At 42.0% G+C, this 12,109-nt stretch overlaps 1 protein-coding gene across 2 annotated transcripts in view; it reads left to right on the top strand.

The window, feature by feature from the left end:
* Positions 1 to 12,109, top strand: part of AP1B1 (adaptor related protein complex 1 subunit beta 1) — a 94,500-nt gene that overhangs the window by 26,298 nt on the left and 56,093 nt on the right. Inside the window, exon 2 of one of the 2 annotated variants that reach the window (XM_060310024.1) lies at positions 11,755 to 11,855. The exons of the other annotated variant lie outside the window; for it this stretch is intronic. The gene's annotated coding sequence lies outside the window, so the exon portion shown is untranslated. The remainder of the gene's footprint in view (positions 1 to 11,754; positions 11,856 to 12,109) is intronic. 2 annotated transcript variants of the gene reach the window in all.

Raw genomic sequence — 12,109 nt, forward strand, 5'->3', positions numbered from 1 at the left:
ACTTTGTCCCCAGGGTGCCCCAGTTCCAGGATGCCCATTTACCAAAATACCTCCTATGACACAGAGCATCTGATTTTTATGTAAGATTCAGTACGTAACTGCAGCTTTTTGTTGTCAGCATCAGCTTGGGAAACTCTGTCCTCCTCCTCCACTGATAGCTGCAGGACAGATAGGAAAGCTGGACTCTGAGCAGGCCTGGCGGGAGGACCCCGATGATGGTGACCCTTGGAGGCCCTGAGCTCTAAGGGCCCACCTGCTCTGAACCACTGTCTCTCCTCTGATGCAGTTAGGGCTCAAGTGGAAACACCTGGCCACAGAGAGTAAAGGATTTGTCACAAGTGTTTGAACTTAGGGTGACTGTAGGGGCATCTTAAGCTGTCTCTGGAAGGCTGTATCCTTGAGTCTGTTGCTGGAGCTTGAAGCCACAGGGTAGGCTGTCGGAAGGGCAGGTGGCGGGGGAGCAAGAACGTGCTGGAATCCACAGGCACAAGCCCGTGCAGACAGGCTGAAACCCAGGTCAGTTCTACTGCCAGACTGCTCCTCAAAGAGCCAAACACACATCATCGGCCTAGGAGTTGAAGTTGAAGGCCCAACCCTGGGGAAGGTGGGCCAGTGGCAGGCATGCAAGGACCTCTCCTGTGACCCACCCAGGGAAGGGAGCTGTGGGAAATGTCACTCAGTCTAGCCAGAGTGACACGTTACACGTCCACCACAGCCTCTGAGGCAGCCATCACCATCCTTCTAGATGTTGATGTGGACCTGTCAGTTCCCTCGTGCCCTCCCTAAATTCCAGTCTCCATCAGGGAAAAGAGCCTGGGCTTGGAGGCCCACAGACCTGAGCTCAAACTCTCCACCTGGATGGACGAACTGAGCTTTGAGCCTCAGTTTCCCCATGTGTGAAACAGCAGTAATAATAGTACACTGCCTGCAGCAGTAATATGAGGATTGAAGATAATGCACATAACACACCCAGGATGCTGTGTTCAGGTAACCTGGTTCATATTAACCTAAAGAAAGCATAATGAACAAATTTAATCTGTGGTTAATAAAATCATGAGCCCAGGGTAATTTGTTTGGAAAAATGGTTGATTCCAGTGCTGGGGCAGAGAAAATACAAGATGGGTCTGGAAACTTCTTTTTTTTTTTTTTAACAGAAGAAATGTTTAATATTATCAAAATGTGTAACATTACATTTTGAACAGTTTTTCTTTCATAAGGTGGCTGGATATTTGAGGGGTTTGCCAGGGAAAGGTTGTGACTCTATAATCTCAAAGCTTAATTTGTGGTTGATGGGACGGGACATCATTTCAGATATTTTTTTTTTTTGGCCGCGCCACACGGCTTGCAAGGTCTTAGTTCCCCGAACAGGGATTGAACCCCGGGCCCTTGGCAGTAAAGCTCGGAGTCCTAACCACTGGACTGCCAGGGAATTCCGCATTTCAGATTTTTAATCCAAAGTTGTATTGATTTTATTGGAGCACTGGATCTTCCATGAACAAAGACTCCTTTTTTTTTAACCCTATTTTTTAAGTTGAAGTGTAGTTGCTGTACAATATTATATGTTACAGGTGTACAATATAGTGATTCACAATTTTTAAAGGTTATACTCCATTTATAGTTATTGGAAAATACTGGGTATATTCCTTGTGTTGTATAATATATTCTTGTAGCTTATTTTATTTATTTATATTTATTTATTTATTTATTTGCGCTACGTGGACCTCTCACCATTGTGGCCTCTCCCGTTGCGGAGCACAGGCTCCGGACGCGCGGGCTCAGCGGCCAAGGCTCACGGGCCTAGCCGCTCCACGGCATGTGGGATCTTCCCGGACCGGGGCACGAACCCGTGTCCCCTGCATCGGCAGGCAGACTCTCAACCACTGCGCCACCAGGGAAGCCCTCTTGTAGCTTATTTTATACGTAATGGTTTGTACTTCTTAATCTCCTACCCCTGTATTGCCCCTCCCCCTTCTCTCTCCCCACTGGTAACCACTAGTTTGTTCTCTATATCTGTGAGTCTATTTCTTTTTTGTTATAGTCACTGGTTCGTTGTATTTTTTAGATTCCACATATAAGTGATATCATACAGTATTTGCCTTTCTCTGTCTGCTTATTTCACTTAGCATAATACCCTCCAAGTCCACCCATGTTGTTGCAAATGGCAAAATTTCATTCTTTTTTATGGATGGGTAGTATTCCATTGTGTGTATGTGTGTGTGTATGTGTGTGTGTGTGTGTGTGTGTGTGTGTATACCACTTCTTCATTCATCTCTTGATGAAGAACCTGGAAATCTCTTGCAGTACCAGAAAGTAAGGAAGTGCTGGAAAAAAAAGATGAGGGCTATTGACATGAGCCAACCTTAAGGAATTCCCAAAGGCTGAAGCTGGACAAAATGATCCACAAAATAAATAAGTACAGAATTGGATTATAACTCAGAAAAAATGTTCATGAGTTCCTAAGGCTAATAATTGGATTTAAATTTAAAAATCTAATATGAATAGAAATAAATAATTGAATAAATAAATTAATGGGGAAGAAAGGGCAGCTCTTCCTTACAGTAGAATTCCAATTAATACATACAGAAGAAATGAGGGAAATAGAAAATCATCATTAGGCAAACACCATAGTGATAACTGTTGCAGTCAAGAACCAGTGAGGGATGCTAAAATTAGTGGGGAAAAGTGCGATATGAAATAGGATTTTGTATAATCTCACAGTATTTCCCCACAACATATTTATTAATTACAAAGGAAAAATAGTAACTTTACAGTGGAGAAACATGACAGATAAAACCTCAACCAGGTGACAATAGTCGACATCACCAGTAATAAGACCTATGGCCATCATGTACCATGTATCCCCTGATACCACGTACCAAGAAGGGCACATCACTTTTGTGGTATTACCAAAAATGCATGATGCTTAACGTTGATAAATTAAGGGAAAGACTGAGAAACTGTCACGGACCAGAGGAGTTGAAAGAGACATGATGGTGAAGTATAATGTGGCATCCTGGATCCTGATGCAGAAAGGACATTAGTGGGAAAACTGGTGACATTTGAATAAAGCCTAGCATTTAGGTACTAGCACCGTATGAACAGTTTTGATGTTTTGGTTTTGATCCTTGTACTACAGTTAGGTAAGATATAAACATTAGAGGAAGCCAGGTGAAGGGTAAATGGGAACACTGCTATTTTTGTAACTTCTCTGTAAGTCTAAAAGTATTTCAAAATGAAAAGTTTAAAATAATTTTATAGGTTGAAAAGGAAGTTCAGTGGGAAATCTCCTTTCTTCTGGTGTCCTTCAGCTATGCAAGTCCCTTCCCCACAGGGATCAATGTTATCAGTTTCTGATGTTTCCTTCCAGAATAATCTATGTGTCTGCAGCAACTAGTCTAGATCATATCTGTGGGGTTTTTTTTAAATTTTTAAATTTTATTTTATTTTTTATACAGCAGGCTCTTATTAGAATTAAATTTTTTTTTTTTTTTGCGGTACGCGGGCCTCTCACTGCTGTGGCCTCTCCCGTTGTGGAGCACAGGCTCCAGACGCGCAGGCTCAGCGGCCATGGCTCACGGGCCCAGCCGCTCCGTGGCATGTGGGATCCTCCCGGACCGGGGCACGAACTGGTGTCCCCTGCATCGGCAGACGGACTCTCAACCACTGCGCCACCAGGGAAGCCCTAGTCATCAATTTTATACACATCAGTGTATACATGTCAATCCCAATCTCCAAATTCATACCACCACCACCACCACCACCGCCACTTTCCCCCCTTGGTGTCCATACGTTTGTTTGTTCTCTACCTCTGTGTCTCTATTTTTGCCCTGCAAACCGGTTCATCTGTACCATTTTTCTAGGTTCCACATATATGCGTTAATGTACGATATTTGTTTTTCTCTTTCTGACTTACTTCGCTCTGTATGACAGTCTCTAGATCCATCAACATCTCTACAAATGACCCAATTTCGTTCCTTTTTATGGCTGAGTAATATTCCATTGTATATATGTACCACATCTTCTTTATCTATTCATCTGTCGGGCATTTAGGTTGCCTCCATGACCTGGCTATTGTAAATAAGGCTGCAATGAACATTGGGGTGCATGTGTCTTTTTGAATTACGGTTTTCTCTGGGTATATGCCCAGTAGTGGGATTGCTGGGTCATATAGTAATTCTATTTTTAGTTTTTTAAGGAACCTCCATACTGTTCTCCATAGTGGCTGTATAAATTTACATTCCCACCAACAGTGCAAGAGGGTTCCCTTTTCTCCACACCCTCTCCAGCATTTATTGTTTGTAGATTTTCTGATGACGCCCATTCTAACTGGTGTGAGGTGATACCTCATTGTAGTTTTGATTTGCATTTCTCTAATAATTAGTGATGTTGAGCAGCTTTTCATGTGCTTCTTGGCCATCTGTATGTCTTCTTTGGAGAAATTTAGGTCTATTTAGGTCTTCTGCCCATTTTTTGATTGGGTTGTTGTTTTTTCTAATATTGAGCTGCATGAGCTGTTTATATATTTTGGAGATTAATCCTTTGTTGATTCATTGGCAAATATTTTCTCCTATTCTGAGGGTTGTCTTTTCATCTTGTTTGTAGTTTCCTTTGCTTTGCAAAAGCTTTTACGTTTCATTAGGTCTCATGTGTTTATTTTTGTTTTTATTTCCATTACTCTAGGAGGTGGATCAAAAAAATCTTGCTGTGATTTATGTCAAAGAGTGCTCTTCCTATGTTTTCCTCTAAGAGTTTTATAGTGTGTGGTCTTACATTTAGGCCTCTAATCCATTTTGAGTTTATTTTTATGTATGGTGTTAGGGAGTGTTCTAATTTCATTCTTGTACATGTAGCTGTCCAGTTTTCCCAGCACCACTTTTTTAAAATAAGTTTATTTATTTATTTTTGGCTGCACTGGGTCGTAGTTGCTGTACACGGGCTTTGCTCTAGTTGCGGTGAGTGGGGGCTACTCTTCATTGTCATGCACGGGCTTCTCACTGTGGTGGCTTCTCTTGTTGTGGAGCATGGGCTCTAGGCACACAGGCTTCAGCAGTTGTGGCTCGCGAGCTCTAGAGTGCAGGCTCAGTAGTTGTGGCACACGGGCTTAGTTGTTCTGCAGCATGTGGGATCTTCCCAGACCAGGGCTCGAACCTGTGTCCCTTGCACTGGCAGACGGATTCTCAACCACTGTGCCACCAGGGAAGCCCATCCCAGCAGCACTTACTGAAGAGACTGTCTTTTCTCCATTGTATATCCTTGCCTCCTTTGTCATAGATTAGTTGACCATAGGTGCGTGGGTTTATCTCTGGGCTTTCTATCTTGTTCCATTGATCTATATTTCTGTTTTTGTGCCAGTACCATATTGTCTTGATTACTGTACCTTTGTAGTACAGTCTGAAGTCAGGGAGTCTGATTCCTCCACCTCTGTTTTTTTCACTCAAGACTGCTTTGGCTATTCGGGGTCTTTTGTGTCTCCATACAAATGTTAAGATTTCTTTGTTCTAGTTCTGTAAAAAATGCCATGGTAATTTGATAGGGATTGCATTGAATCTGTAGATTGCTTTGGGTAGTATAGTCATTTTCACAATATTGATTCTTCCAATCCAAGAACGTGGTATATCTCTCCATCTGTTTGTGTCATCTTTGATTTCTTTCATCAGTGTCTTATAGTTTTCTGAGTACAGGTCTTTTACCTCCTTAGGTAGGTTTATTCCTAGGTATTTTATTCTTTTTGTTGCAGTGGTGAATGGGATTGTTTCCTTAATTTCTCTTTATGATCTTTTGTTGTTAGTGTATAGGAATGCAAGAGATTTCTGTGCATTAATTTTGTATCCTGCAACTTTACCAAATTCACTGACTAGTTCTAGTAGTTGTCTGGTGGCACCTTTAGGATTCTCTATGTATAGTATCATGTCATCTGCAAACAGTGATAGTTTTACTTCTTCTTTTCTAATTTGTATTCCTTTTATTTCTTTTTCTTCTCTGATTGCCGTGGCTAAAACTTCCAAAACTATGTTGAATAATAGTGGCGAGAGTGGACGTCCTTGTCTTTTTCCTGATCTTAGAGGAAATGCTTTCAGTTTTTCACTATTGAGGATGTTTGCTGTGGGTTTGTCATATATGGCCTTTATTATATTGAGGTAGGTTCCCTCTATGCCCACTTTCTGGAGAGTTTTTATCATAAATGGGTGTTGAATTTTGTCAAAAGCTTTCTCTGCATCTATTGAGATGATTGTATGGTTTTTCTCCTTCAATTTGTTCATATGGTGTGTCACATTGATAGATTTGCATATATTGAAAAATCCTTGCATCCCTGGGATAAATCCCACTTGATCATGGTGTATGATCCTTTTAATGTGTTGTTGGATTCTGTTTGCTAATATTTTGTTGAGGATTTTTGCATCTATATTCATCAGTGATATTGGTCTGTAATTTTCTTTTTTTGTAGTATCTTTGTCTGGTTTTGGTATCAGGGTGATGGTGGCCTCATAGAATGAGTTTGGGAGTGTTCCTCCCTCTGCAATTTTTTGGAAGAGTTTGAGAAGGATGGGTGTTAGCCCTTCTCTAAATGTTTATAGAATTCACCTGGGAAGCCATCTGGTCCTGGACTTTTGTTTGTTGGAAGATTTTTAATCACAGTTCCAATTTCATTACTTGTGATTGGTCTGTTCATATTTTCTATTTCTTCCCGGTTCAGTCTTGGAAGCTTATACCTTTTTAAGAATTTGTCCATTTCTTCCAGGTTGTCCATTTTATTGGCATAGAGTTGCTTGTAGTAGTCTCTTTGGATGCTTTGTATTTCTGCAGTGTCTGTTGTAACTTCTCCTTTTTCATTTCTAATTTTATTGATTTGAGTCCTCTCCCTCTTTTCCTTGATGAGTCTGGCTAAAGGTTTATCAATTTTATTTATCTTCTCAAAGAAACAGCTTTTAGTTTTATTGATCTTTGCTATTGTTTTCTTTGTTTCTATTTCATTTATTTCTGCTCTGATCTTTATGATTTCTTTCCTTCTACTAACTTTGGGTTTTGTTTGTTCTTCTTTCTCTAATTGCTTTAGGTGTAAGGTTAGATTGTTTATTTGAGATGTTTCTTGTTTCTTGAGGTAGGCTTGTATTGCTATAAACTTCCCCCTTAGAACTGCTTTTGCTGCGTCGCATAGGTTTTGGATCATCGTGTTCTCATTGTAATTTGTCTCTAGGTATTTTTTGATTTCCTCTTTGATTTCTTCAGTGATCTCTTGGTTATTTAGTAACGTATTGTTTAGCTTCCATGTGTTTGTGTTCTTTATGTTTTTTTCCCTGTAATTGATTTCTAATCTCATAGTGTTGTGGTCGGAAAAGATGCTCGATATGATTTCAATTTTCTTAAATTTACCGAGGCTTGATTTGTGACCCAAGATGTGATCTATCCTGGAGAATGTTCCAAGCGCACTTGAGAGGAAAGTGTAATCTGCTGTTTTTGGATGGAATGTCCTATAAATATCAATGAAACCTATCTGGTCTGTTGTGTCATTTAAAGCTTGTGTTTCCTTATTACTTTTCTGTCTGGATGATCTGTCCATTGGTGTAAGTGAGATGTTAAGTCCCCCACTATTATTGTATTATTGTCGATTTCCTCTTTCATAGCTGTTAGTAGTTGCCTTATGTATTGAGGTGCACCTATGTTGGGTACATATATATTTGTAATTGTTATATCTTCTTCTTGGATTGATCCCTTGATCATTATGTAGTGTCCTTACTTGTCTCTTGTAACATTATTTTAAAGTCTATTTTATCTGATATGAGTATTGCTACTCCAGCTTTCTTTTGATTTCCATTTGCATGGAATATCTTTTTCCATACCCTTTCTTTCAGTCTGTATGTGTCCCTAGGTCTGAAGTGGGTCTCTTGTAGACAGTATATATATGGGTCTTGTTTTTGTATCCATTTAGCGAGCCTGTGTCTTTTGGTTGGAGCATTTAATCCAGTCACGTTTAAGGTAATTATCAATATGTATGTTCCTATTACCATTTTCTTAATTGTTATGGGTTTGTTTTTGTAGGTCCTTTTCTTCTCTTGTGTTTCCCACTTAGAGAAGTTCCTTTAGCATTTGTTGTAGAGCTGGTTTGGTGGTACTGAATTCTCTTAGCTTTTGCTTGTCTGTAAAGCTTTTGATTTCTCCGTCAAATCTGAATGAGATCCTTGCCAGGTAGAGTAATCTTGGTTGTAGGTTCTTCCCTTTCATCATTTTAAATATATCGTGTCACTCCCTTCTGGCTTGTAGAGTTTCTGCTGAGAAATCAGCTGTTAACCTTATGGGAGTTCCCTTGTATGTTATTTGTCATTTTTCCCTTGTTGCTTTCAATAATTTTTCTTTGTCTTTAATTTTTGTCAATTTGATTACTATGTGTCTTGGCGTGTTTCTCCTTGGGTTTTTCCTGCTTGGGACTCTCTGCACTTCCTGGACCTGGATGGCTATTTCCTTTCTTGTGTTAGGGAAGTTTTCGACTATAATCTCTTCAAATATTTTCTCAGGTCCTTTCTCTCTCTCTTCTCCTTCTGCGACCCCTAAAATGCGAATGTTGTTGCATTTAATGTTGTCCCAGAGGTCTCTTAGGCTGTCTTCATTTCTTTTCATTCTTTTTTCTTTATTCTGTTCCACAGCAGTGAATTCCACCATTCTGTCTTCCAGGTCATGTATCCGTTCTTCTGCCTCAGTTATTCTGCTATTGATTCCTTCTAGTGTATTTTTCATTTCAATTATTGTATTGTTCATCTCTGTTTGCTTGTTCTTTAATTCTTCTAGGTCTTTGTTAAACATTTCTTGCATCTTCTCGATCTTTGCTCCATTCTTTTTCCGAGGTCCTGGATCATCTTCACTATCATTATTCTGAATTCTTTCTTTGGAAGTTTGCCTATTTCCACTTCATTTAGTTGTTTTTCTGGGGTTTTATCTTGTTCCTTCATCTGGTACAAAGTCCTCTGCCTTTTCATTTTGTCTACCTTTCTGTGAATGTGGTTTTCCTTCCACAGGCTGCAGAATTGTAGTTCTTCTTGCTTCTGGGGTCTGCCCTCTGGTGGATGAGGCTATCTAAGAGGCTTGTGCAAGCTTCCTGATGGGAGGGACTGGTGGTGGGTAGAGTTGGGTGTTGCTCTGGTGGGCAGAGCTCAGTAAAACTTTAATCCTCTTGTCTGCTGATGGGTGGGGCTGGGTTCCCTCCCTACTGGTTGTTTGGCATGAGGTGACCCAGCACTGGAGCCTACGTGGCTCTTTGTTGGGGCTAATGGCGGACTCTGGGAGGGCTCACACCAAGGAGTACTTCCCAGAACTTCTGCTGCCAGTGTCCTTGACACCACGGTGAGCCACAGCCACCCACTGCCTCTGCAGGAGATCCTCCAACACTAGCAGATAGGTCTGGTTCAGTCTCCTATGGGGTCACTGCTCTTTGCCCTGGGTCCCAATGCGCACCCTACTTTGTGTGTGCCCTCCAAGAGTGGAGTCTGTTTCCCCCATTGTACACCAATATTTCTATAGCATTATTCACAATAGCCAAAAGGTGGAAGCAACACAACTGTCAACTGATGGATGAATGGATAAATATAATAAAATATGGTCTATCCATACAATGGAATGTTATTCAACCATAAAAAGGAATGAAATTCTGACACATGCCACAACGTGGATGAACCTTTAGGACATTATGCTAAGTGAATTGAGCCAGACACAAAAAGACAAACACTATGATTCCACTTACAGGAGGTACCTAGAACAGTCAAATTTGTAGATACAGAAAGTAGAATCGTGGTTGCCAGGGGCTAAGGGAAGGGGGAAATGGGGAGTTTAGCGTTTAATGGGTTTAGAGTGTCAGTTTGGAAAGATGAAAAAGCTCTGGAGATGGATGGCGGTGATAACAATGTAAATCTACTTAATCCCATTAAAGTGTACACTTAAAAATGGTTTAAAAGGCAAATTTTATTTTATCTATAGTTTGTCAAAATTTTAAAGTTCCCTTACTGTTGTTTTAGTAGAATTTCAGAAAGGAGCAGAATCACATGCCCATGTTGAATCCACTACCTGACCCAGAAGTCTCGGGAGTTGTTTAAAAGAAAGGGTTTTATTTGCCAGGTGTAGGGGTAGTTTTCTGGTTTTATTTTTAATTTCTAGTTTTGTAGATTGTTATCAAAGAAGGATGTATGAACTCCAGTTCTTCTATATTATAATTTATTGACATTTTCTCTGTGCCCTAATCTATGGCCTTTAATAAACGTAATCACTATGCTTATTTAGTGCCTGCTAGCTGTTGCTCTAGGAATATTACCTACAACATCTACTGTAATTTTCTTGACATCTGTATAGAGTATTAGTACCACTTTCTAGATAGGGAAGCTGAGGCTCAAAGAAGCTACGTCATGTGCTCACAGACACAGTCAGGAAGTGGCTGAGCTGAACTAATATTAACACAAATAACAGCTGCCTTGAAGGAGGGTTTCTAGGTTGCCAAGCACTCCACAGAAGTTGTACAATTTAATCTCTGTAACAGCTTTGCACGAAGGCTTAATCAGCCCCATTTTCCAAATTGGAAAATGAGGTCCAGCTGGAGATTTGAACCCAGGTGTGTTTCAGAGTCTGGGCCTTTTCGATTGCACCAGTGGAGGGTCATCCAGCCCTCTCAGGGGCACCTGAGAGAGGAGAGCAGAGCCCTTTGAGAAGCAGCCTGTGGTGGCGGAGAAACCAGGAGGGTTGAGCAGCATTTTGTTACTGGGAAGCCCAGGGATGGTGTAATGAGAACATTTGCAGCAGAGGGAGATGGGGGCAGCGGAGGAGGGGTCCTGGGCAGACTCTAAGCCCCTCTGCCCTGGGAGCTGTGCCAGTCCTGGCCTGGGCGGGGCGGGGGGAGTTGGAGCTGCCCACCTTCAGCAGGTGGGACACTGGCCTAGTCAGTGAGGCTCGTGGACAGTCACCTCCTGCTTCCTTCCAGAAAGGCTCTGCAGCAACTTTTAGAAATGTGTAAGATAAAAACAACAGAAAAAACAAGCACACACAAACTGAAGTAGAGGAATAGTAATTACAGGAAGAAGAATCTAGAAAGAAGGTCCAGACGTAGAAAGGCTGACGTGAGGCTGCCCATGCAACAATTCCATTGGAAGGGAAGGGTGGCAATTAATGTCACCCGTGCGCCCTCTAGTGGGCACAGACGGAAAGAATATTTAATTTGTTCAACCTTTATTTATTATGCACCAGTGTGGAGAGAGGGTGGGAAGAGCGTGCTCTCAGTTTCTGTGTGTCACAAAGAGGAAGGAACTTGCTGAAGGTCACACAGCACCAGGTCAATTCTCGACACCACCTTCCTCTGATTGGATGAGACCTCATTGGCAGGTGAAGATGGGACAAGGGGGAAAGCCTGGGCCCTGCAGTCACCAGCCCTGGCCTGGACTCCCAGCTCGGCACATTGTTGCCTTGTGAAGTTGGGAAAGTTCCTCAGCCTCTCAGGGCTTCAGTGTGCTCACCTGTAAAGTGAGGGTTATCGTAGCACCCACCTCTTGAGAACAGTGAGGGTTAAATAAAGTGATGGAGGTCAAGGGTATACAAAGTACTTGGCCCATAATGGGTTCAGAGTTCTTAGAGTGGAGAAATTGAGGCCCAAAGAGGTGCACAGGCCTGTCCAACATCAGCCAGCTCAGTAGGGCAGGGTAGAAAATGAAAAACGTCCTCCTCCAATCAGGAGGTGATGTTGTTAGTAATGATGTATTTGTTGGGAGAATCTGGTTCTCTCTCCAGGTGGGCTTCGCCATCATCGGCTCTGCTCCACCCATCCTGGAGTCTCAGAGGGCCAGGGTCCCAGGAGCAACTGTTCTAGACACAGCGGTCAGCGTTTGATGGTGAGTGTGACTCGGCCGTGTGGCCAGCTGGGTTTGGTGGTGGCGGTGGAGAGGGAAGCCCCCAAACGCACCCTTTCCCTGCTTCCGTCTCCCACCTCTGCAAGCTGTAACTATACGGCCTTTGGCCTCCTCTTATTAGTAGCATCCTTTTAGCTTTCCTGTCAGGCTGAGCTGTGGGAGAGAAGGCCCAGGCCCACAGGGGAGTCGGGGAGAAATCGGCTCTGCCCACTGGCCTAAGTCTTCTCATCTTTCCT

The sequence above is a fragment of the Globicephala melas genome, chromosome 13 (assembly GCF_963455315.2).
Source record: "Globicephala melas chromosome 13, mGloMel1.2, whole genome shotgun sequence".
Lineage (NCBI taxonomy): Eukaryota > Metazoa > Chordata > Mammalia > Artiodactyla > Delphinidae > Globicephala > Globicephala melas.